General features: G+C 40.4%; 1 long non-coding RNA gene across 1 annotated transcript; it reads left to right on the top strand.

Annotated features, from left to right (window-relative positions):
• The first annotated feature begins 10,600 nt into the window (after nucleotides 1-10,600).
• Nucleotides 10,601-27,357, top strand: LOC138891128 (uncharacterized). The gene is made up of 2 exons (XR_011407442.1): nucleotides 10,601-10,684; nucleotides 27,065-27,357. It is a non-coding gene; the product is annotated as an uncharacterized lncRNA (long non-coding RNA).
• Nucleotides 27,358-27,514: the final 157 nt, after the last annotated feature.

Below are 27,514 nucleotides of genomic sequence, written 5' to 3'. Positions count from 1 at the left end.
CATCAACAAGAGAAACATGCTAACTAACAAATAAGCAACAAGCTTGCTTTATGGCAAATTGGACAGAATCTCCCCCGTTTATTTTACATCCCTCAAGTAAATATCATATAAACACAACAATAATCAACAAATATATGTCCAGCAGATGAAAAAAAACAATAACAGCCCCTCAAAATGTCACACAATGCTAAACACCCCCAACATAACTCAACTACATCACAAACAACTTTCAAATGTTATTTTGCAACTTATCCATCCTTACAACTTAGCTAAAACCTAGATATGCTCAAGCACAAGTAGAATAGGAGGAAAATTACTTTATAGAACAAGAAAAACCTTCAACAAGTGCTTCCTTCCACTTAGAACAACCCTCAACATGGAAATAACACAATAGAAGCACTTTCCTCTATTCTCACAAGACTTTTGATGCTGGATTTAGATAGTTTATCTTTGGATTTACTCTTGAACCATGGGAGAACACCTAGAGAGAGTTTGGGAAGTGATAATAGATTGTTCTAGTCAAAAAATGAACTAAGATAAGGTGCCCTCGCTTTAAATAAAAAGGTGAAACCTCCACCGCCTATGTGGGCCCCAAAGGGGGCTGCTTGTGTAGTCTCGCAAAAATGTGAATATCTCTCTACTCCAATGTTGTATTAACAAATGGTTTAATTCTTTAAAAACTAGACTTGTAAATATTCAATTTGGTGTGTGGATTACCCCATAACTCCAAGTATATTAGGAGATCTTCCTTTTGGGGTGCAACATTCTATTCTTATTGTGCACTTTGTTGCGCGGTTCTATGTCAATAACATACTAATATTCTCTTAGATCTCTTTCCCTACAACCTATGTTAAACATTTCTATTACTTTCATCTTACTTGAGTAACTCATAATCAAAGCTTTCTCGTAAAAGTATAAACGCTATGTTGGCTTTATTCCTCCGATTGACTTATCACACTCTTGAATCAGGGGCTGTATAAGCTATTTCTACTCAGCTTAGCCAATTTCTATAAGCTCTTACCATACACTAATAATTCATCTTAAGAGAAACTCAGTAGTACTTGAAATCCCTATCCCCCCCAATCGCTTATCCTCTTATTCCATTACACTGATTCTACTATCGTTACAATGCCTTATCTTCTCCTTATTCTCCTAACCCAGAACTCTTCTAATTCGCTTCATGATATATCAATCCACAACTCATTTTTCAATAGGTCTATTTACTCTCAACACTTCCCTATTCACTCTTTTTTATCTTTCTCCTAACTATTTAGAATCTCCATTACGCTACCATACTTTAGTTTAAGACTTTCAATTATTGGTACATATATCTTCTTAACTCTCCATCTATCTTATGAACACCATAGAATTCCTTATGCAGTCCTAGAAGCAAATTATGGAAACACAAAGTCTCTTGGTCATAACTCATCTTATAGTATTATGCGAAGCTAATGGAATTGTCTTACTTTTAACTATTCACTTAGGAATGGAAATACTCCTAATTTACTTGTCTTACATGACTGACTCGTAACATATGGGCACCTAATTTGCACTAGAATTAACTATTCGCTCGTAGTCTTATGTTTGACTGTTAATGACTCACCTTAAGTTAACACTAGTCCCAAGTGGTCCTTACAATTCTTATTCGTTAACCCAAAGTCTTATTCGGTAATTACATATGGAACAATCTCTGATTGCTATCTTACCATATTAAATAAAGGAAATAATGGCATACTTATATCCTTGTCATGTGCTAATTCTAATCATTGTCGATCCCATGTAGGAGGAAATGTTGTCGATGATGTCGATGTCATAACACTTCTCCTTACCCTATTATAACAGTCTCGCATCTTGTGATGAGAAATTTTGCACCAGTAACATACATTGGTACCTTGACGACACACTCTTCAGTATGCTTTCCCACATTGCCTACAGTAAGCTTTGGATGGGTTTGCATGGCTCTGGTCTCTCTATGGCTGGTCCTAACAGTCGTGAACTCATACTCTATCCCACTAGCAACCTCTAGTTATATAATAGCCCTTGGGCCAGGCTGGCTAATTTTCTAGAGGTCTGTGGTACCCTATCACTCTAGGGTCCCCTATAATTGTTATTTGGCCTTGCCCTCATGTTCTATCTACTATCTTTATCCTGATCAAGTTGGTGATGTTGTTCCTGCTCCTCTAAAATCTGGGCAAAGGCCTGAATTCTGGAGATATCCATCTCTAAAGTCAAGGATGCTACTGTACATTCTATTACTAAGTATGGCTTTAGACACTGCACAAATCTATGAATTCTATCTCTCATGTAGGCCACTATAGTCAGAGCATACCTGGCTAACAAGCCAAACTTAAGGTTATATTGCCTTACACTCATATTTCTCCACTTAAGTGCTAAAAACAACTCAACTCTAGACTGTCGGATCTCTATCTATAAGTAATTATCTAAGAATGACTTGGAACCCCCCCCCCCATAACATTGTGGGTGCATTTGGCCTCAAGATCGCTCCCAAGTATCGTACCAAAATACAATCACATCCCTTAGCCTATATGTTGCTAACTCTACTGCCTCAGTCTTTATAACATGCATAAGTCTAGAGGTCCTCTGGAGCTCATCTATGAAATTTTGTGGGTCCTCGTGATGATTTGATCTTGTGAACTCGGGGGTGGGGGGCTAGACTAAGAAATTCACGTACCCTCGAACTAGTCGATCTATCTGAAGATTCGCACCTGAAGTTGCCCCTACCTGCTGTTGACGATCAATTTTGACCCTCCCTTTTTAAATTAAGTTATTTACACTATTTAATCATCAATAAGTGTAGTAAATTATTTTTAAATCACTAATACATATTTTCTTAAAACATAAATGATATAATACATAATAATAATAATAATAATAATAATAATAATAATAATAATTAGCAATATTAAATTAATAGTAATTTAGTATTAGATATTTATAATTTTAACTTAACTCATGTATTTAACTTATAATAAGTGAGAATAACTTAACTCATGGTAGATGATAAAAATCTCCACTTCAAGAGCTCCAAAAATCGCTCAACCAAGTGAAAATGTGAGATAAATGGGCTAAGTTCCGAAATAAAAGATCTTTGCTAGTGTGACGACCCGGCCGGTCGTCTTAATAATTAACGCCCCAATCCCCTATTAACTGCTTTCCCCAAGTTTATTTTTGCTATTTTTGTTTGTCGGGATGTTCGGTTTGAGTTTCGGAGAGTTATGGGACACTTAATCCCTAAATGAGGGCTTAAGTGTTGGAAAGTTGACAGTAGTCGGAACAGTGTGAATACGGCCTCGGAATGGAATTCTGATGGTTCCATTAGCTCTATTGGGTGATTTTGGGTTTAGGAGCGTGTTTGGATTGTATTTTGGAGGTCCGTAGCTAATTTAGGATTGAAATGCCGAAAGTTGAATTTTTGAAGTTTCCGGTTCGATAGTGAGATTTTGATCCGAGGGTCGGAATGGAATTCCGAGAGTTGGCGTAGCTCCGTAGTATTGAATGTGACGTGTGTGCAAAATTTCAGGTCATTCGGGCGAGGTTTGATAGACTTTTTGATTGAAAACGTATTTTTAGAGTTTTTGGAATTCTTAGGCTTCAATCCGATGAAAAATAGATGTTTCTATGTTGTTTTGAGCGTTCTGAAGGTTGGAACAAGTTTGAATGAAGTTATGGGATATGTTGGTAGGTTTGGTTAAGGTTCCGGGGGCCTCGGATGTGTTTCGGATGCTCAACGGGTCATTTTGGACTTAGAGAATTGCAGAAAAAAATGTTGCAGCAGTCAATTTTGGTTTCCTTCTTCGCGTTTGCGAAAAGGAGCTGGGGCTGGTAAGGGATTTACTCTTCGCTTTCGCGAAGAAGCTTACGCATTCGCGAGGCTGTGGGACTTGGTGCCTACACGTTCGTGAAGGCAGTCTCGCTTTCGCGTAGGAGAAGAGAACCGAACATCGCATTCGCAGCTCAGGCATCGCGTTCGTGAAGAGGGATACTGGCCAGTGGAACTTTAGTGCATCGCGTTCGCGACAGTAGCCTCGCATTCACGATTAAGGAATTGCCTGGGCAGATTTTTTTTTTAAAACCCAAAATTGAGGGTTTAAGCCATAATTCATATTTTGGACTTGGGAGCTCGGGAGATTGTAATTTTTGAAGAGAATTTCACTTGGGCGATTTGGGTAAGTATTTCCTACTCGGTTTAGACTAATTTCCATGAATCTACACTTAAATCCATCCTTTAATATCAAAATTATGGTGGAAATTGGGGGAAAAGTTCTTAGACCAAGAAATTGAGTTTTGATTGGGGATTTGACATCGAATTTGGATAATTTTGGTATGGTTAGACTCGTGAGAGTATGAGGATTCTGAAAATGTAAATTTTACCCGATTCCGAGACGTGGGCCCGAGGGGAGTTTTGGTCATTTTACCTAATTTTGCGTATTTGCTTAGAATCTCTTTGTATAGTCAGTTACTTGAAGTGTTATTTACATTATGCAATTGAATTGAATAGATTTGGGTCATTTGGAGTCGAGTACTCGTGACAAGAGCATGGTTTCAGATTCATTATTGAGCCGGTTTGAGGTAAGTGGCTTGTCTAACCTTGTGTGGGGGACCTTCCCCTTAGGATTGATATATTTGGTAATTGAAATACCTTGTATGTGAGGTGACGAGTGCGTACTTGTACTAATTATTGGATATCCGGTTTTCTTTAAGTAATTACTAGTATGTTTCCTTTCATGTTTCTATTACTTGCACTATTAAACATGTTGTTAGCTTAGAAAAGCATGTCTAAGTGACTTAACTGCTTTACTTGCTCAAACTATTTTACCTGAATTCTGTGCAGCATGCTAGACTAGAATTACCTGTTTGCCTTAATATGAAACTGACATTTGGTGAATATATTTCCATGTTGCTGCTGTGTATTTACATTTGGGACTACAGATGTGGGATTCCGGTAGATCCCCCTTGCCTGTTTATTTGGGACTACGGATGTGGGATTCCGGTAGATCCCCCTTGTCTGTTTATTTGGGACTACGGATGTGGGATTCCGGTAGATCCCCCTGCATAGTTATATGGAACTACAGGACTGCACCTGGTAGATTCCCTCAGTATTGGGTATTTACATTTGGGGACTATGGAACGAAATTCCGGTAGATCCCCGGCGCATTATGAGTTGGACTATGGGACGACACCCGGGAGATCCACTGGACATTTACATTTGGGGGCTACAGAACGGTATCCTGGTAGATCCCCGGTTTCTATCTCTGTGTTGAGCTGTGTTCCTTTGGTGATTATTTTGCCTCTGTTCTAGTTGTTGTTGCTCTTTCTATTCTATGTTATTTCTTAGTGTTGCACTTAATTATACTGCCTTGTTCTATACTATTATACTTTATATTTTATTTAACCTCAGTAGGGCCCTAACCTTCTTCGTCACTACCCAACCGAGGTCAGGCTTGGCACTTACTGAGTACTGTTGTGGTGTACTCATGCCCCTTCTGCGCATGTTTTTCATGTGCAGATCCAGGTACTTTCACTCAGTCTTATCATCCTTGAGGCGAGGTGTTTCTGTAGAGACTTCGAGGTATATCTGCCGCGTCCGCAGATTGAGAAGTCCATTTCTATCTTTCTGAAGTAGTATAGCCCTTCAGTACTTCCCTTTTGTTAGACATTTCTGGATTTAGAGCTCCTTGTGTATCTCTTAGCTTGTGATTCATGGGTTTCCGGGTCTTGAAAGTATGTATTGGTTGAGAGTTAAATATTGTGTATGTCGAGTGGCACTTTTAAACAATGTTTCATCACTCTTCATTCTGTTTTAAATTGTTGTTATTCCACACTTTGGTTATCTTCCGCAATTTAGGCTTACCTAGTCATAGAGGACTAGGTGTCATCACGATGGTTCACAGAGGGCGAACCGGGCTCGTGACAGCTAGCCAGTGATCATCGCATCTGCGGTCACTTGACCGCATTTGCGGTCCTACAGGTGCGGTCAAAAGATCGCATTTGTGACCACCCTCCGCCACCAGCATTTCGCTTTTGCGGACATGGATCTGCTTCTACAAGTCCGCTTCTACGAACTTCCTTTGCTTTTGCATGTCTTCATTGTCACAACCCTAAACTCGGACCCGGTCGTGATAGTGTGTCTCGTGAATACAAGGCCAGCCGACACTTCCCATTTTAGTATTTAATAGTTAAACAGTAAGAAACAGTCTAAAGCATGATAAAATAATCCAAAGTTTAAGTAGATAATAACATAATTTACAGAATACAACCCAACACAACCCGATACCGTGGTGTCACTAGTCATGAGCATCTATCAATCCTAAAGTCTATGAGCTATTACAAAATGTCTGATAAGGAGATAGAATGATAAAGGGGAAGAAACACGGGATTGCGGACGCCAAGCAGCTACCTCGTGGTCTCCGAAATCTGCCGGGAGCTCTCAACTAGCACTGGCAGGATCAGCAACGCCTGAATCTGCACACGAGGTACAGGGAGTAAAGTGAGTATTCCAACTCAGTGAGTAATAACCATAAATAAAGACTAAATGCATGAAATCACGTAAGGCACATTTGCAGACTATACTGAAGCAGTAAAACCAGTGAAAGATATGTGAAAGCCATTTAACTCGAATTAAACTTCACGAAAACCTTTTTCAACAATTTAAGCAGGTAAATGACAGGCAATTAAGGAAAATAAACACATAAAGGTTTGCCCTTCGGGCACAGTATCAACAAAACCGCCCCTTGGGCAATATCTCAGAACAATACCAGCCCCTCGGGCTATATCTCATATCACAATGGGTACCCACGTTCACTGAGGGTGTGCAGACTCCTGGAGGGGACCCTTACGGCCCAAGCGCAATATCAAGTCATCTTATGGCATCATCACTAGGCCCTCGGCCTCATATCAACAACCCACCTTGTGGCGTACATATCTCAGGCCCTCGGCCTCATAATCATAATCAGTGTATCACTGATGCGGCGTGCAGCCCAACCCAAAGCATCCTCACAATACAGGCCATCGGACTTACTCAATTAGAATCTCATAAGCCCCTCGGGAAACAGTAAAACATGATGCTCAGCCCAAATTATCATTTAAAATATCATTTAATAGGTTAAAACAGAGTAAACATGGCTGAGTTATGAAAACAATAGAATATAGCATGACTGAGTTCAAGTATAAAGTCAAAACAGTGAGGAAATATTAATAAAAGTCCCCTAAGGGTTTAGATAGTTGGCACGAAGCCCAAATATGGCATTCAGCCCAAATAATGATGATAGCAAATAGATTTCAGTCAAATACGCGGCAAAATAGTCATTCGGGACGGACTAAGTCACAATCCCCAACAGTGCACGGCCCCACGCTCGTTATCTAGCATGTGTGTCACATCAATATAGCACAACGATGTGCAATCTGGGGTTTCATACCCTCAGAACATCATTTACAATCATTACTCACCTCAATCTAGTCAAATCTCTAGCCCGCAGTGCTTTTGCCCCTCGAATCGGCCTCCACTCGCGTCGAATCTATCCAAAATCAGAATCACGTCGTCAAAACATGCTAAGGGAACAAAGCCCAAGCGAAAATAATCAATTTACAACACAAATCCCAAAATTACCAAAACCCGACCTCTGGGCCCATGTCTCAAAATTCGATAATTTTTACATCAATAGATTCCTTATCTCCCCACAAGATCATACATATCAAAAGTTCTGAAATCCGACCTCAAATGGTCCTTCAAATCCTCAAGCAAAGGTCTAAGTTTCCAAGCCCTAATTTCCCCAATTTTTGCCCTTATATTCCATTAATTATAGCTCAATCCATGAAATAATAGCATAGGAATGATTTTTAGGTCCAAATTCCTTACCTCAATGAAGTTCCCTTGAAATCCCTCTTCAAAATCGTCCAAAAAGCTCCCAATCCGAATTAGAAATGGTGAAAATGGCTAAAAATCGCAAATGACACAATTTATACCTTCTGCCCAGGCATTTTCGAATTTGCGGCCCTATTTACCGCTTCTGCGGTACCGCATTTGCGGTTCTTTATTCGCTTCTGCAAAAATCACTTAAGCTTCCCATTATCTGCATATGTGGTCCCATCCCGCATCTGCGACATCGCAGATGCGGTCCTCCTCACCGCTTCTGTGATTCCTGCTCTTCAAGCCACCTTTTTGCTTCTACGACCAATCACCCGCACATGCAGCGTCTCACCTGCGGTCCCCAATCCGCAAGTGTGGAAATACCAGAAGCAGCAAAAATCTGCAATTCACAAGGTTTCAAACTCCTTCGTCAACCATCCGAAATTACCCCGAGGCCCCCGGGACCTTAACCAAAAGCCCCAACATATCCCAAAACCTTATTCAAACTTGTACCAAATTACGCTTTTGATCAAAAACCCAACCAAACCACGTCCGAATGACCTGAAATTTTGCACACACATCCCAAATAACACAACGGAACTACTGCAACTCTCTGAATTCTATTCCGATCCCTATATCAAAATCTCGCCTACCAACCGGAAATCGTCAAAATCTCAACTTCGCCAATTCAAGCCTAAATCTACTCCGAACCTCCAAAACTCATTACGATCATGCTTCTAAGTCCCAAATCACCTCCCGAAACTAACCGAACCATCGGAACTCACATCCGAGCCCTGTAACACATAAGTTAACATCCGGTTGACTTTTCCAACTTAAGCTTCTTCAAAAGAGACTAAGTGTCTCAAACCTTACCAATTCCTTTCTGAACCCGATCCAACTAACCTGATCACACTTAGAACTGATAGACAAAGCAATAAGAAGCAGAAATGAAGGAAACGGAGCAGTAACTCATGAGACAACTGGCCGGGTTGTCACATTCATCCCATGGCCCATATCCACTTTTGCAGAAACAAACTTTGCCCTTGCGGAAGCGCACATGTGCTTGAACCTCCACATCTGCGAAAAACCATGCCTCCTCTCCTCTTCATTTCTGCATTCCTCCGCCTGCATCTGCAAGCTTGCAGGTGCGGTAAATTTCCTCGCACTTGCGAATCCATAGAGCCTCAACCCCAATTGCTTTTACGACCCCTTGGATGCTTTTGTGGTCTCACACCAGCAGTCAAAACCATGCCGGTGCGATCACACCAGAAGCCTTAAGCTTCAGCAATTCATTAAGTCCAAAACTCTATTCGATTTGTACCCGAGGCCCTCGGGACCTCATCCAACCACACTAACATATCCCAAAACATGAGATGAACTTAATCGAAGCCTCCAGTCACGCCAAACAACATCAAAACTACGAATCGGCGATAAAATCATTCATTTAACTTTCAAACATTCAAACTTTAACGAACACATCCGAATAATATCTAGATATTATGTAATGACGTCAAACATTACGTACAAGTTATAAATTACAATACGAACCTATTCCAAGGCTCTGGATCCCAAACAAACATTGATAACACCAAAGCCCACTTCAAGTCAAACTTAGGAAATTCAAAAAATCTTCCAAATGCCAACTTTCCATAATAAGCGTCGAAATGCTTCCAAACCACCCGATACTTAACTTGAACATATGCCCAAGTCCAAAATTACCATACAATTCTATTGGAACATTCAAATCTCGATTCCGAGATCGTTTACTAAGAAGTCAAACCTTGGTCAACTAGTCTTTCAACTTAAAGCTTCTGAATTGAGAATTTTTCTTCCAAATCAACTCTGAACTTTTCAAATTTAAATCTAACCACAACAAGTCATAAGACATGAACTGAATCTACTCAAGGCCTAAAAATGTTGAATGACGCTCTAGGCCTCAAAACGGTCGGTCGGGTCGTTACAACTACTAACCCTAGTCATTCTATCACCCACCTGGCCGCACTTCTTTCCCCTTCCTCTCTCTTTTCTTTCATCCCATCAACCCCATCAATCCAAAAACCTTGAAAAAATTTGTGCAAGGTCATATGAATGAAACTTAAATCATCTATTTTGTCCCTGCTAACCGCAAATCCAGCCTAAAACTTCCCCTTTCATCACTTTGATTCAAACTCTGAACCCCTAGAAATCCTAAACATATCGATACATGGGTATATCACCGTCCTTCCTTTGTTCCGTTGAATCGAAGAATGCATGATCTTTATCTTCAACTTCATCATCATTATTCGATGTCTAGATGTCAAACATAGTGACATCTAGATATTAGGTTTGACCGATGGTCTGATGGCTTCAAGAGTCGACCTCCCCGTGCCCTAGTAAAAATCTTCACTAGTTTCCCCTCTTTTTTTTTATTTTCACCCTCCTTTCTATCATCATCCACCTTTTGTCACTCCCCACTATCAATTTGGATTCAATCGGAGCTCTAAGGCGTGAAGGACACTATAAATAGGGTCTTAAATATTCTCACCTAACAGACACGAACACAGCTAATATCACCGAAAAACATACTGAAAGTAAAGAAGAACATTAAAAGCTCAAGTTTTCTACTAAGGTTAAATTCCAGTAGCTCTTCTCTAATTTCCCTTTTCTTCTTTCATTTTTGTTCGAGTTCAACCATCTATAAGCTGATCGTTGTTGGTTTTGGGTCCCTAAATGGCTATTAATCGACTCCTACTTGGTTTTCTGCTCTATAAAAGGTCCATGTTTGGGTCTCTAAACAGCTATTAATTGACTCCTACTTGATTTTATGCTCTACAAAAGGTCAATGTACACTAACCCTTTCTCTATCTTTGATTAATCGAGTAATTTTGTGTTTATGATGTTTTCCATGTTAATAACCTTTTATTTATGATATATATCAGTGGTATATGACTATACTTGTTATGTTCTACTTTGGTGTCATTCCACTTCCAAGTTAGTGATTCCCTGATGAGTTATGCTATCTTGGTATTGTTATCAAATCTGTGTTATTGGTGAATTCCATCTCCTATGACGTAGCTAATTGAAAATGTGTCTGTACTGTTGTTACTCTTAAATCATGTTAAGCTTTCATGATTAACTGAATTAAGTCTTGTGTTGATAGTATTATGTGTGATCTTTTTCTATTAATTAAATAATGGTTATATGTATATCATCATGATGACCAAAGTAGAACAAATCAGGATTTTCACTTCTCTTGAAAGTTCTGCTAATATTTGCTACATTGTGCCATCTTGATGATTGTGATGTAATACTGCTTTGTTTCATTCCCAACAAAATGATTTTCACCATTATTCTTACCCTCATATTAATTTGCTTGACTCTAATTTGCAGTTTGTTCATGTTACTCAGACAAAATAATTTCTGTGTATTTTTTATGTTGATTTAAAACAAAGAAAACCATATGGTTAGACTTGTTAGTACATTATAAAACCTGCTCTCAATCTGGATACAATTTGGGATTTTACCTGTGATGAGTGTTAATATTTCATGACTGTTTGAACTCTGTAATAGTGTATGCCTAAACCTTTACTGTTGTATTAATTGAATGGCTCTCATTGACACATGTACTTGTGTTTATATATGTTTTGTTGCTCTTGTTGGTCCAGTTATGTTCATGAACCCTTTCTATGCCTTTATCTTGAGGAAACTGTATACTTTAATCATTGTGTTGCCTGCTAAGGTTTTACACTTACAGCCATGTGCAATCTTGACCCTCCCACAATGTTGTGTTGTACTCAAATGAATGATCTTCATTAAGGGACTTGCTCCTATTTCTTATGTTAATCTGCTTTGTTTAAGTAACTCCATACTTGATCATGTTTCCATGTTATTTTAATGGAATGAGATTTCTTATAATGAATTCACTTACCTGTTTAAATGAAGTTACTATGGTATGTTTGTCTTGTCTTAACCAACTAAGAATGGACATCTCTACCTACTGCTCCATGTCTATATGATACCATTATGTATAGAAGAATCTGATCATGAACTGGAGTGCTATTTGGATCTGGTAGTTTGAAAACCTTTTAAACTATACATTGTTACTACTAGATATCATGCCATTAGGTCTAAACAAAGTTAAAACTGACTTTTCTATTTACATTGATATCTCTGTTGTTTGCTATCATTTTTAGGAAGTTTGAACAAAGTTGTTAGTGCAGGTGTTTAGTGAGGTAAGGTCTCAGCTATGTGTATACTTGCTCTGGATTATTCTCAAGATTACCAAAATGTCTGTTGACCTGTTCTAAGTGTTAAGAATCTATTTAAAGATCCTAAAATACTGAACCTTCAATAGAATTAACAAAGCCAAGGCATTCCTGAATTGTAAGTTATTAGAGTTATCACCTACCTATTTATAATATGAAACTACCTCTCTTTGTTCTATGACTGCATCTTAGTAATGATCCACTTAAGTTTTCTGATACATCCTAGGATCAACCTTAAGGTCTTTAATGTCATTGGAACCCTATAAATCTGTTTGTAGTGATCTATCTTTGTATTAGTGTTCTGACAACATGTTCTAAGATCAATATTATGTTGGTTTTGATCTGCTCATGTCTTTAATAATAATTTCAAGGTCAAATGAGTCTATGTGTTCTAAAGTTGTTGGACTTTCTGTATGTTTGAACCTCTGAAAGGCTTATCATGAACCTTCTGTACTTGTTGCTTTCATACTGACTGTTATGTTGACATTCATTTATGTCTAAACTTTTGAGGAGGAGTAAATAGTCAATTACTAAAGGTACTTGGGTGTGAACCCTTTTTTGTGATTGAGGCACCCCTCCCTGGCACAAGTACTGCTCCGAGTCCATGAAACCCTCATGAACTTTGAAGTGTCAGGGGTCCACAGGGGAATCTCATAAATGAGACATGATCACCCTAAGTCTTTGGTCATTGACCTTAACTACTCTTCATAGGGTTGGCATAAAATGAAAACTAAAATCGTATTCAGATCATTACTTACTTTCCATAATATATTTTTCATCTAATGTGGATATGTACTTATTATTTCCTTTTTATTTTTACCATGAATGTTCAAATTGGGCCTGCTGAGTCTACTTGGAGCCCAGGCCCAACTTCTAGACTCGAATTACTTCTTTTTCTTGTTCGTTAGAGTCTGCTACTTGTGTGAATTCTGGTGGGCTTGACTACCTGTTGGCCCAATATCGAGAGTCCATCCCTTCTTTCCTCTCATTTTTTAGACGATAAATATTATTGTTTACTATTCTGTGTATATATCTTTGGAAACTAACCTTGTTATTGGTTGTTGTTTTATATTTTGTTTGTTAAGAAACATAGACAAACCAAGACTTGTAGCTAAAAATTAAATTAGAAATTTAGTCGCTTTAATTACTTTAACGCTCAAGCCTTAATAATTTGAGAGTAATCTTTTCAATAAACAAATAGTTTTACTTATGATACTACTAACAACTTCAGTGATTTCAAGCTTTGGCAGATTCAAAAGAGAAAATCAAAATCAAAATCTTCTCAGAAAACCTTCAAAACAAATTACAAGGAATACACAACCATTTCAGAAGATAAAACAAAACATATAAGGTCAGACTTACCAGAGACAACAAATGAATTTGAAACACAAGTCATTTTGCTAGAATCATTTTCGTGAAAACAAACAAGGTATAACCTATTTCAACCTAAGGAATATTTTAGAAGTAACCTCTTGTTTCTTTGAGTTATAAAAGCTTACAAATAACATCATTTTGTCAAGATAAATGCACAACCTTTTTCCAAAACAAAGAGTTTTCAAGCAAGACTTAGACTTTTTTTTGGATAAATCTTATTTATCAACTTTAACCGCCAATCAAATAGAATATATACTTTTCTTTCAAATAGAATATAGACTTTTCTTTCCCCAAACCTAGCTTAAGTTTAAGGAGCTATCTCGGGTAGATTTAAAGGGACGCCTAATACCTTTCCCTTAGAATAACTACAACTCTTACCCAAGTCTCACCGGTTAGTAGACCATTAGGATAATAATTTTATAAACTTATAGGTAACCTAATATATTTTAGATATTAGATGGCGATTCTCTTTTTAAACTTCTAAAGAACCATTAGTTGTATTTTATTTTGACATGTGCAAAATAGGGTGAAACACCTGTCGTTGTGCTTGTGTGGCTACTATCTGGGTTAATAACTGTACTACTTTCCACAATTTTTGCTAAGATGCACCAGATGAGGATGCTGAGGGTATTGGAGGTACAGAAGCTCCTCCAAGCTCCTATTGGGCTAATGAAGTCAGGGGGAACCTGAGATGTCGACCCATGCTGGGTCTCAGTATGACTCCCACCTACTGGTGCTCTACAACTAGGCCCCTCATTTGTAGCATGATTATTCCCTATCATTTTTTTACCTATCGGCATTTCTATAAACACATAATAAAATACAGGTTAGAATTAAACTTCTATGACCTAGGCATCTTTGTACAATATATATCAATGCAAGTCGGGCTCAACTTCCTATGACTCAACTCTATGGCACGGTTTGGGAAAGAAAGAAAGAAAATAAATCCTAAATGCCTTGTACCTTCTTTTTTATAAAATGTGTTACACAACACACTTATAAATAAGACCCTACTAGACACACAGACACACACACAAACACACATACATATATATATATATATACACACACACACACACATATGTGTGTGTGTGTGCGCGCGCGTGCTCTAATCTCCAGGTGATATTTACCCTTGTTTTATCTAGTTATCTTCCTTCAACATTCTTTTATTCAATTACATTGCTTATTTATGATTATTCACCTGCAAGGCCTCAACAAACACAAACAGTTGTTTAGCATTCGCTAACTGACCACATACACACATACATTTACAAAAGCCTCTAAGAACAACTGACAAACATAACATAGTCGAGACAGGTCCCTGATCAACCCGTAAAATCGTGTGCATCCAAAAATCAAATAAAATTTAGACTTGGTGGCACTCCAAATAAAATAGAATCTCGCAAATCAACTGCTAGAACTGAGAGTATCTATTTCAAGGGTCTGCCAAATTGACTATCTGGGTCTGCAACATAAAATGCAGCATCCCCGGTCAAAGGACGTTAATATGAAATAATGTACTGAGTATGTAAGGCAACTAAATAATAAAAAAATAAGCAATGTAATTAAATAAAAGAATGCTGAAGGAAGATTACTAGATAAAATGAGGGTAAAGATCACTTGGAGATTAGAGCTCACATCATACAATAAGTTTAGAAGGTCATATACCATCGTCTTACCAAATAGGACCCGTAGCATTGCTTTGTAGCATCCTTAAACTTTATGTAATAACATCTCACAACTCACACCATGTCTAGTCTATCATACATCAATTGCACAAACACATAAAACTAAAATGCTAACTACTTGTATCGTCTCGTACATATGTGCTAGCTACTAGACTCGTAAGTCTGTACTTTCCCGACTCGTGTACCGATACTATCATCTCATACCCGACTAATAAGCCAGTACCTCCAGACCATCTATCAGGCTATCATGCCCTTATTGGCTGTGACGAACCGACCCGTCGTCTCCTGTAATTCCGTCATGTATTCCCCGTTATATGCTTATTCAAGCTTCAATATGTGTACTTGATGAATTTGAGTCAATTCGGATCGAGTTTGGTAGAAATTGGGACAAATAGTCTCTTTAATGAAAAATTAGTTTGGAAAAGTCAACCGGAAGTTGACTTGTGAGTTAGAGGTCTCGGAATTGATTTCCGATGATTCGGTTAGTTTTGGGGGATGATTTAAGGATTGGTAGCGCGATCGGAAGTGAATTCGGATGTCCGGAGGTCATTTTGAAGTCATCTGGCTAAGTATAGAAATTTGAAGGTTTTTGGGAAAAATTCGACCGGAAGTGAAAATTTTGATATCGGAGTCGGAATGCGAATCCGAAAGTTGGGGCAAGTCCATAATGTCGAATGTGACTTGTGTGCAAAATTTGAAGTCACTCTAGAATGATTTTGGTAAGGTTTGAGACACTTAGTCTCTTTTAAGGAAGCTTAAGTTGGAAAAGTCAACCGAATATTGACTTATGTGTTAGAGAGCTCGAAATACAAATTTTATGGTTCAGATAGCTTCGTTAGGTGATTTGGGACTTAGGAGTGTGTCCGGAATTATTTTGTGATGACCGGTGTAGAATTAAGCTTGAATTGACAAAGTTAGTATTTTGGCGAATTTTGGTTGATAGGTGAGATTTTGATCCGAGGGTCGGAATGGAATTCCGAGAGTTGCTGTAGCTTTGTTATGTCATTTTGGACTTGTCTGCAAAATTTGAGGTCATTCGAACGTGGTTTGGTTGGGTTTTTGATCAAAAATGGAATTTGGAAGTTCGTGAGATTCATAGGCTTGAATCCGATGATGATTTGATGTTTTGATGTTATTTTGGGTGTTTCGAAGGTTGGGACAAGTTTGAATGATATTGTGGGACATGTTGATATAATTGGTTAAGGTCCCGAGGGCCTCGGGTGGATTTCGGAAGGTTAACGGAATGAAATTCGGACCAAAAAGAAAAGAAAAAGCTGCAGAAATTTCTGCTGCAATTTTCTGCAGGTCTTTGGACTGCAATCGTGGAGCGTACTTCGGAGGCCTATATCTTTTTATCTACAAGGAATTTTGAGATGGTTTAAAAACTAAATTTGTAGCCCTTTATGTCTAGTTTCCAGAAAGCTAAAGAAATCGTAATTTGGACATCTGTAGAGAATGTTACGGTCGATTGAATATGACTGGTGGAGCTCGTTCTCAAGAAATTTTCTGATTCGGGGAGCCTACTTTAGAAGCTCATATCTCGGGATATATAAAGAGTTATATGGTGTACAACCTATCAAAATAAAGATCGTCGAGTCTAGTTTCTAAATCTTTAAACCGTTTGTTATTTGGATACTTATACAAGACGTTATGGGTGTTTAAACAGAAGGTATCTGACAAGGAAAATTTTTAATAGGATGTACAACTTGTATAGCACAAGTGCAAGGTACAACTCGACGAAGCACGGGCAGATTCTTTTAAACACGGATTTGGTTTATTTCTTTCATTGGGCTTGGATTATTTTGGAGAGAATTTCAAGGGGGATTTCATCAAGCATCAAAGGTGAGTTGTTTCTACTTATTTCCAAGTTAAATACATGGATTAAAGCTGAAAACTCAAGTAAATTATGGACAAAAATGGTGGTTTAGGGCTTGAAACTTAAGAGAATAAAATGGTGATTTGAGGGGTCAAATGAACTCCGATTTTTGTGAATTTGGTATGTATAGACTCGTGGCGAGATAAGGGTCGTATTGATGTAAAAATTTCTGAATTTCGAGACGTGGGCCCGGGGCTCGGGTTTTGCTAATTTCGGGATTTTTGACATTTTTCGAGTCTTTTCGATTGGGTTATATTCCCTTAGCCTATTGTAACGTATTCGTTGTGGTTTTGACTAAATTCGACGCGCGAAGAGGTCAATTCAAGAGGAAAGGGCATTGCGGACTAGTCTACGGCCGGTTAGAGGTAAGTAATTGATGCAACTGCTGTTCTGAGGGTTTGAAACCCCGGACTTTCACATCGTAACGCTATATTGAGGCATGACACACATCCCATGGCAGGTGCGGGGTTGTATATGATTGGGGATTATGACTTGGTCCATCCCGAGTGATAATTATAGTATATTAGCGACTGATTCGCACATTGAATTGATACTTATAATATGTTGGCGACTGATACGCACATGTATTGATGATATTTGGGCTTAATGCCACGTTTGGGGGCTTGTGCCGACTTGTAGAATCCTTCGGGGATTAATATTACTGCTTAGCATGATTTGCATATCATTTAATTTCAGTCCAAGGTTTTAATTACTGTTTTGCAAACTCAGCCGTAATTCTAAGTGTTGAAAACTCAAATGACATTTTAAATGTATTTCGGGCTGGAAACTTCTATTTTGTAAATGCCCAAGGGGCTTATTATATTATTTTCTGGACTGATTATAAAGTGACTTGAAACAGTGGTAACAATGACACTGTATGATATACTTGGAACAGTGGTAACAATGACACTGTATGATATACTTGAAACAGTGGTAATAATGGCACTGTATGATGTAAATTGGTCAGGTAACAATGGGTTGATCAGTCAGGTAACAATGACTGACCAAGATATTGCGCTTGGGCTGTAGGAGCCCCTCCGGAGTCTGTACACACCCCCAGTGAGCGTCGTCGACGATAAATAAATATGGATGGCTTGGGTTGCACGCCGCAGTGGGTACTGGAATGCACCGTCATATGCATTGCATTGCATTCATGTATTTGCCTTTATACTGTTGTTTAGTTGTTCAGTTCCATATGTTGCTGTATATTTGGATTTTAGCTTACTTTGTGTATTTACTGGATATTCTTATCTTTGGACTGTAGTTACTTTTATTACTCACTGGGTCGGAGTACTTACTTTACTCCCTGCACCTTGTGTGCAGATCCAGGGCAGTCTCAGGCACAGTAGATCCAGTTGATCAACGAATTCCAGCATTTTGGGAGTATCAAGGTAGCTGCACAACGTTTGCAGCATTGATCTCTTCCCTCTTATCCTATCCTTTTTATTTCTGCATTATCAGACTTTGGATACACTATGTATTAGGGTGATATTTTGTATTCTAGAGGCTCATATTCGTGACACCGGGTCCTAGTGAGATCATGTCGTGTATTTTGTTAAATTCTTCAGTACTTGATCGTGAATTAATTGATATTTTCATCCGCTATTTTTGACAAATTGGGTTAAGTGTGACTAATATTCGGGCTTGCCTAGTAGTGTGTTGGGCACCATCACGACTGGGATTTGGGTCGTGACAAGTTGGTATCAGAGCCTAGGTTACTTGGTCTCACGAGTCATGAGCCGGTTTAGTAGAGTCACGCGGATCGGTACAGAGACATCTGTACTTATCCTCGGGAGGCTGTAAAACCTTTAGGAAAATTTCATATTCTTGGAATTCTTATCGTGCGACTTTGTTGATCCCAAAAAAAACCTGAATTTTGCTGTTCTATTCTCTCGCAGATGGCGAGAACACGAGCTAATGGACAGGACGGACGACCACCATTGCCACCTACTGAGGCCACCAGAGGCCGTGGACGCGGTCGTGGTCGAGGCAGAGCCGCAGAGGCAGCACATGTTGACCCACCAGTTGCCCCGGCACAGGATCAGGCTCCAGCTGCAGAGATTCCAGCAGCACATGCTCAGGCACCAGCTGTGTCTATTGTTATTCCGGGTCTTCAGGAGGCCTTAGCACAGATCTTATCAGTTTGCACTGGTCTGGCTCAGGCAGTTTCAGCTACCACTATAGCAGCTACTTCACAGGCAGGGGGAGGCAGTCAGACCCCCGCTGCTCGCACACCTGAGTCAGTAGTGCAGGGATTACAGACCCCAGAGGCACCACCAGTACATCAGGTTGCCCCAGTTCAGCCGGTTGCCCCGGTTCAGGAGGTTATGGTCCCGGTTATGCCAGACGATGAGCAGCGTCGTCTTGAGAGATTCAACAAACTTGCACCTCCTCCTTTCAGTGGTGCTCATGGCGAGGATGCCCAAGGTTTTTTTGACAAGTGTAGATGCATGCTGCGGACAACAGGGATCTTGGAGACTAGCGGTGTATCCTTTACTACTTTTCAGTTCTCAGGTGCAGCCTTCACTTGGTGGGAGGCATATGAGCGGCGTAGGCCGGTAGGTTCAACGCCCTTGTCATGGCAGGAGTTCTCCACTCTCTTTCTGGAGAAGTGGGTACCGCGATCTCAGAGAGAGGAGCGACGCAGGTAGTTTGAGCATCTTCGTTAGGGAGATATGACTGTATCTTAGTACGAGGTGAGGTTTTCAGAGTTAGCTCGTTATGCTCCATGGATGGTCCCGACTGATCGGGAAAGGATTAGGAGGTTCGTGGATGGGTTCATTTATCCCATCCGTATCCTGATGGCTCGAGAGAGGATTCTGAGCCATACTTTTGAGGATGCAGTCGATATTGCTCGAGATATTGAGGCAGATCGTCGTCAGGAGAGAGAGGAGCGGGAGGCCAAGAGGCCTCGTGGATCAGGTAGTTTTAGTGGTGCTCCGTCTAGGAGCCAGTTTCAGCAGAGCAGGGGTCGTTCTTATAAGCCTCATCAGTCGGCTCATTCCGATTATCGAGAGGCATCTTCAGGCCGTGGTCATCAGGGATTTCAGCGGGGTCAGTCTTCTTTGGGTGCCCTTCCAGCATAGAGTTCATCACATGCTCCTTCAGTCCAGGGTTCTTCGGCGCCGAGTGCATCAACTAGTCACTTTGGTGCGAGGGGTTCCCATTAGTTCCCTTATCCAGCGTCTGGTAGTTGTTACGAGTGTGGAGAGTTTGGTCACACGAAGAGGCATTGTCCTCCGCTTCGTGGTAGTCAGTCTCAGTAGAGGGGCCATTCCTCATCTTCTGCACCATTTACTTCAGCACCCACTCAGTCAGCTAGGGGTGAGGGTCAGGCAGCTAGAGGTCGCCCCAGAGAGGGAGGTCGATCGGGCGGTGGTCAGGCTCGGTTTTATGCTATCCCAGACAGGACAGATGCTCTTGCGTCAGATGCTGTTATCATAGGTATTATCTCAGTCTGCCACACAGATGCCTCTATCTTATTTGATCCCGGATCCACCTATTATTATGTGTCTTCATATTTTGCTCGTCATTTGAGTATACCTCGGGAGTCTCTTGCTTTACCTGTTCATGTGTCTACCCCGGTGGGCAATACTGTTATTGTGGATCGTGTGTATCGGTCGTGTATTGTGACTATTAGGGGTTTGGAAACCCGAGTTGATCTATTGTTGTTGAGAATGGTAGATTTTGATATTATTCTGGGCATGGACTGGCTATCTCTGTGTCATGCTATTCTAGACTGTCATGCTAAGACAATTACTTTGGCTATTCCGAGTGTTCCGAGGATCGAGTGGCATGGTATGACTGATTATGTTCCTAGTAGAGTAATTTCTTTCTTGAAAGCCCAACGTATGGTTGGGAAAGGCTGTTTATCATATTTGGCCTTCGTGCGTGATGTGGGAGCTGAGACTTCCAGTATTGATTATGTCCCAGTTGTGAGGGACTTTCCTGATGTATTTCTTACAGACCTGTCGGGCATGCCGACGGACCGGGATATTGATTTTGGTATTGACCTGGTGCTGGGCACTAAGCCCATTTCTATTCCGCAATACCGCATGGTACCAGCGGAGCTAAAAGAATTAAAAGAGCAGCTTCAGGAACTCCTACAAAAGGGTTTTATTCGGCTTAGTGTATCCCCGTGGGGTGCACCTGTGTTATTTGTGAAAAATAAAGATGGCACAATGAGAATATGCATTGATTATAGGCAGTTGAACAAGGTAACAGTGAAAAACAATTATCATTTGCCCCGCATTGATGACTTATTTGATCAGCTTTAGGGAGCGAGGGTGTTTTCTAAGATCGACCTTCGTTCGGGTTATCACCAGTTGAAGATCAGGGATTCAGATATTCCTAAGACTGCCTTCAGGACTAGATATGGCCACTATGAGTTTCTAGTCATGTCTTTTGGGCTGACCAATGCCCCAGCAGCGTTCATGCATCTAATGAACAGTGTATTTCGGCCGTATCTGGATTCTTTTGTCATTGTATTCATTGATGATATTCGGGTATACTCGCGTAGCCAGGAGGATCACGCCCGACATTTGTGTGTAGTGTTGCAGAGATTGAGGGAGGAGAAACTTTATGCTAAATTCTCCAAGTGTGAGTTTTGGCTAAGTTCTGTGGCATTCTTGGGACACATAGTGTCCAGCGAGGGTATTCAGGTTGATCTAAGGAAGATAGAGGCAGTGCAGAGTTGGTCTAGACCGTCCTCAGCCATAGAGATCCGGAGTTTTCTTGGGCTGGCAGGCTATTATCGCCGGTTTGTTCAGGGATTTTCATCCATCGCATCTCCCTTGACCAAGTTGACTCAGAAAGGTGCTCCATTTGTATGGTCAGACGAGTGCGAGGAGAGCTTTCAGAAGCTCAAGTCACTTTTGACCACAGCTCCAATGTTGGTGTTACCATCAGCTGCAGGTTCATACACGGTATATTGCGATGCTTCCAGAGTTGGGATTGGTTGTGTGCTAATGCAGGAGGGTAGAGTTATCGCTTATGCTTCTCGTCAGTTGAAGCCCCATGAGAAGAACTATCATGTTCATGATTTAGAGCTGGCTGCTATAGTTCATGCCTTGAAAATTTGGAGGCACTATTTGTACGGCGTATCTTGTGAGGTATTCACTGATCATCGCAGTCTTCAGCATTTATTTAAGCAAAAAGATCTTAATTTGAGGCAGCGGAGATGGCTTGAGTTGCTTAAAGACTATGATATTACTATTCTATATCATCCGGGTAAGGCCAATGTATTGGCTGATGCTTTGAGCCGAAAGGCAATTAGTATGGGGAGTTTGGCTTACATTCCAGTTGGTGAGAGACCTCTTGCAGTTGATGTTCAGGCTTTGGCCAATCAGATGGTGCGGCTAGATATTTCAGAGCGTAGCCAAGTGTTGGCGAGTGTGATTTCTCGATCTTCCTTATATGATCGCATCAGAGAGCACCAGTATGATGATCCACATTTGCTTGACCTTAGAGATCGGGTTCAGCGAGGTGATGCCAGAGATGTGGCTATAGGTGAAGATGGTGTATTGAGGATGCAGGGCCGTATTTGTGTGCCCGATATTGTTGAGCTTAGAGATTTGATTCTTTAGGATGCCCACAGTTCGCGGTATTCCATTCATCCGGGTGCCGCGAAAATGTATCAGGACTTGAGACAGCATTACTGGTGGAGGATAATGAAGAAAGACATTATGGGATATGTGGCTCGGTGTCTCAACTGTCAGCATGTGAAATATGAGCATCAGAGACCGGACGATTTGCTACAGCAGATGGTTATTCCTGAGTGGAAATGGGAGAGAGTTACTATGGACTTCGTGAATGGTCTTCCTCGGACTTTGAAGAAGTTCGATTCGATTTGGGTCGTTGTGGATCGACTGACTAAGTCAGCGCATTTCATTCCAGTATGTACTACATACTCCTCGGAGCGGCTGGCAAGAATCTTTATTCAGGAGATTGTGCGGTTGCATAGCGTTCCAATTTCCATCGTTTCACTACTAAAAAAACCAGGGTTTAGCGACGGACAAAATCTGTAGCTAAACAGAAAAATCCGTCGCTAATCTCATTTAGCGACGGATTATCAAAAGATTCTTCTAGCAACGAGCATTTTAGCGACAGATTAGCGACGACGTTCGTAGCTAAATCCAGTTTTTTTGGTAGTGTTTCGGATAGAGGTACTCAGTTCACTTCTCAGTTTTGGAGGACTTTTCATCACGAGTTGGGTACTCAAGTGGAGCTGAGTTCAGCATTTCATCCTCAGACGGACGGATAGTCCGAGCTTACTATACAGATATTGGAGGATATGTTGTGTACTTGTATGATTGATTTTGGAGGTTCTTGGATTGAATTTTTACCACTTGCAGAGTTTGCCTACAACAACAGGTATCAGTCCAGTATTCAGATGGCACCGTATGAGGCCTTATATGGGAGGCGGTGTAGATCTCCAGTTGGTTGGTTCGAGCCCGGCGAGGCTAGGTTGTTGGGGACAGATTTGGTCCAGGATGCCTTAGAAAAGATGAAGGTGATTCAGGAAAGACTTCGCACAGCTCAGTCGCGTCAGAAGAGTTATGCGGACCGGAAGGTCCGGGATGTGTCATTCATGGAGGGTGAGAAGGTTTTGCTGAAGGTTTCACCCATGAAGGGTGTTATGAGATTTGGAAAGAAAGGAAAGCTAAGTCCGCAATTTATTGGACCTTTTGAAATACTTAGGAAGGTTGGAGAGGTGGCCTATATGCTTGCCTTGCCACCTAGTTTGTCGGGTGTTCACCCGGTATTCTATGTTTCTATGCTCCGAAAGTATGTTGGGGACCCATCTCATATATTGGATTTCAGTACAGTACAGCTAGGGGAAGATTTAACTTATGATGTGGAGCCAGTGGCTATTTTGGGTTGACAGGTTCGAAAATTGAGGTCGAAAGATATAGCATCAGTAAAAGTACAGTGGAGAGATCGGCCCGTGGAGGAGGCTACTTGGGAGACCGAGCAAGAAATGCGGAGCAGATACCCACACCTATTTGAAACTCCAGGTATGTTTCTTAACTCGCTCGAGGACGAGCGTTTGTTTTAGTTGGGAAGAATGTGACGACCCGACCCGTCGTCTCCTGTAATTCCGTCCCGTATTCCCCGTTATATACTTATTCACGCTTCAATATGTGTACTTGGTGAATTTGAGTCAATTCGGATCGAGTTTGGTAGAAATTGGGACAAATAGTCTCTTTAATGAAGAATTAGTTTGGAAAAGTCAACCGGAAGTTGACTTGTGAGTTAGAGGTTTCGGAATTGATTTCCGATGATTCGGTTAGTTTTGGGGTATGATTTAAGGATTGGTAGCGCGATCGGAAGTGAATTCGGATGTCCGGAGGTCATTTTGAAGTCATTTGGCTAAGTATAGAAATTTGAAGGTTTTTGGGAAAAATTCAACCGGAAGTGGAAATTTTGATATCGGACTCGGAATGCGAATCCGAAAGTTGGGGCAAGTCCGTAATGTCGAATGTGACTTGTGTGCAAAATTTGAAGTCATTCCAGAATGATTTTGGTAAGGTTTGAGACACTTAGTCTCTTTTAAGGAAGCTTTAGTTGGAAAAGTCAACCGAATATTGACTTATGTGTTAGAGAGCTCGAAATGTGAATTTTATGGTTCGGATAGCTTCGTTAGGTGATTTGGGACTTAGGAGTGTGTCCGGAATTATTTTGTGATGACCGGTGTAGAATTAAGCTTGAATTGACAAAGTTAGTATTTTGGCGAATTTTGGTTGATAGGTGAGATTTTGATCCGAGGGTCGGAATGGAATTCCGAGAGTTTCTGTAGCTTTGTTATGTCATTTTGGACTTGTCTGCAAAATTTGAGGTCATTCGGACGTGGTTTGGTTGGGTTTTTGATCAAAAATGGAATTTGGAAGTTCGTGAGATTCATAGGCTTGAATCCGATGATGATTTGATGTTTTGATGTTATTTTGGGTGTTTCGAAGGTTGGGACAAGTTTGAATGATATTGTGGGACATGTTGATATAATTGGTTAAGGTCCCGAGGGCCTCGGGTGGATTTCGGAAGGTTAACGGAATGAAATTCGGACCAAAAAGAAAAGAAAAAGCTGCAGAAATTTCTGCTGCAATTTTCTGCAGGTCTTTGGACTGCAATCGTGGAGCGTACTTCGGAGGCCTATATCTTTTTATCTACAAGGAAGTTTGAGATGGTTTAAAAACGAAATTTGTAGGCCTTTATTTCTAGTTTCCAGAAAGCTAAAGAAATTGTAATTTGGACATCTGTAGAGAATGTTACTGTCCATTGAATATGACTGGTGGAGCTCGTTCTCAAGAAATTTTCTGATTCGGGGAGCCTACTTTAGAAGCTCATATCTCGGGATATATAAAGAGTTATATGGTGTACAACCTATCAAATTAAAGATCGTCGAGTCTAGTTTCTAAATATTCAAACCGTTTGTTATTTGTATACTTATACAAGACGTTATGGGTGTTTAAACAGAAGGTGTCCGACAAGGAAAATTTTTAATAGGATGTACAACTTGTATAGCACAAGTGCAAGGTACAACTCGACGAAGGACGGGCAGATTCTTTTAAACACGGATTTGGCTTATTTCTTTCATTTCTTTCATTTGGCTTGGATTATTTTGGAGAGAATTTCAAGGGGGATTTCATCAAGCATCAAAGGTGAGTTGTTTCTACTTATTTCCAAGTTAAATACATGGATTAGAGCTGAAAACTCAAGTAAATTATGGACAAAAATGGTGGTTTAGGGCTCGAAACTTAAGAGAATTAAATGGTGATTTGAGGGGTCAAATGAACTCCGATTTTTGTGAATTTGTATGTATAGACTCGTGGCGAGATAAGGGTCGTATTGATGTAAAAATTTCTGAATTTCGAGACGTGGGCCCGGGGCTCGGGTTTTGCTAATTTTGAGATTTTCGACATTTTTCGAGTCTTTTTGATTGGGTTATATTCCCTTAGCCTATTGTAATGTATTCGTTGTGGTTTTGACTAGATTCGACGCGCGAAGAGGTCGATTCAAGAGGAAAGGGCATTGCGGACTAGTCTACGGCCGGTTAGAGGTGAGTAATTGATGCAACTGCTGTTCTGAGGGTTTGAAACCCCGGACTTTCACATTGTAACGCTATATTGAGGCGTGACACGCATCTTATGGCAGGTGTGGGGTTGTATATGATTGGGGATTGTGACTTGGTCCATCCCGAGTGATAATTATAGTATATTGGCGACTGATTCGCACATTGAATTGATACTTATAATATGTTGGCGACTGATACTCACATGTATTGATGATATTTGGGCTTAATGCCACGTTTGGGGGCCTTGTGCCGACTTGTAGAATCCTTCGGGGATTAATATTACTGCTTAACATGATTTTGCATGTTATTTAATTTCAGTCCAAGGTTTTAATTACTGTTTTGCAAACTCAGCCGTAATTCTAAGTGTTGAAAACTCAAATGACATTTTAAATGTATTTCGGGCTGGAAACTTCTATTTTGTAAATGCCCAAGGGGCTTATTATATTATTTTCTGGACTGATTATAAAGTGACTTGAAACAGTGGTAACAATGACACTGTATGATATACTTGGAACAGTGGTAACAATGACATTGTATGATATACTTGAAACAATGGTAATAATGGCACTGCATGATGTAAATTGGTCAGGTAACAATGGGCTGACTAGTCAGGTAATAATGACTGACCAAGATATTGCGCTTGGGCTGTAGGAGCCCTTTCGGAGTCTGTACACACCCCCAGTGAGCGCCGTCGACGATAAATAAATATGGATGGCTCGGGCTGCACGTCGCAGTGGGTACTGGAATGCACCGTCATATGCATTGCATTGCATTCATGTATTTGCCTTTATACTGTTGTTTAGCTATTCAGTTCCATATGTTGCTGTATATTTGGATTTTAGCTTACTTTGTATATTTACTGGATTTTCTTATCTTCGGACTGTAGTTACTTTTATTACTCACAGGGTCGGAGTACTCACTTTACTCTCTACACCTTGTGTGCAGATCCAGGGAAGTCTCAGGCACAGTAGATCTAGTTGATCAACGGATTCCAGCATTTCGGGAGTATCATGGTAGCTGCACAGCGTTCGCAGCATTGATTTCTTCCCTCCTATCCTATCCTTTTTATTTCTGCATTATTAGACTTTGGATACACTATGTATTAGGGTGATATTTTGTATTCTAGAGGCTCATATTCGTGACACCGGGTCCTAGTGAGATCATGTCGTGTATTTTGTTAAACTCCTCAGTACTTGATCGTGAATTAATTGATATTTCCATCCGCTATTTTTGACAAATTGGGTTAAGTGTGACTAATAGTCGGGCTTGCCTAGTAGTGTGTTGGGCGCCATCACGACCGGGATTTGGGTCGTGACATTGGCTAGGCTAGCACTCTTGTACTGCCGGGTCATCGGACATGTCCATTGTACATATCTATCGTACTAGTAACATGCA

Source organism: Nicotiana sylvestris, chromosome 5 (assembly GCF_000393655.2).
Source record: "Nicotiana sylvestris chromosome 5, ASM39365v2, whole genome shotgun sequence".
Classification (NCBI taxonomy): Eukaryota; Viridiplantae; Streptophyta; class Magnoliopsida; order Solanales; family Solanaceae; genus Nicotiana; species Nicotiana sylvestris.
The sequence above is the reverse complement of the archived record's forward strand: the minus strand, read 5'-3'. Positions and strand labels throughout refer to the sequence as shown.